Genomic DNA, 326 nt, shown 5'->3' with positions numbered 1-326 from the left:
TTTGAACGGATTTTGCACATGAGATGGAGTTCAACTTTATTATTTTGCATGTAGGTATCCAGTTGTCCCAACACCGTCTGTTGAAAAGACTCTTCCCCCTGGAATGATCTTGACACTGTTGTCAAAATCAGTTCACCAATAAAACCATCTGGTCCTGGACCTTTATTTGTTGGAGGTTTTTTGATAACTCTGCTGGTTATGTGTCTGTTCTATTCCTTCCTGAGTCAATTTTGGTTCTTTCTTTCTCTCTTTCTTTCTCCCTTCCTTCCTTCCTTCCTTCCTTCCTTCCTTCCTTCCTTCCTTCCTTCCTTCCTTCCTTTCTTTCT

This window comes from Colobus angolensis, unplaced genomic scaffold, assembly GCF_000951035.1.
Source record: "Colobus angolensis palliatus isolate OR3802 unplaced genomic scaffold, Cang.pa_1.0 Scaffold120, whole genome shotgun sequence".
Classification (NCBI taxonomy): Eukaryota; Metazoa; Chordata; class Mammalia; order Primates; family Cercopithecidae; genus Colobus; species Colobus angolensis.
This window is presented reverse-complemented; position numbering follows the sequence as displayed.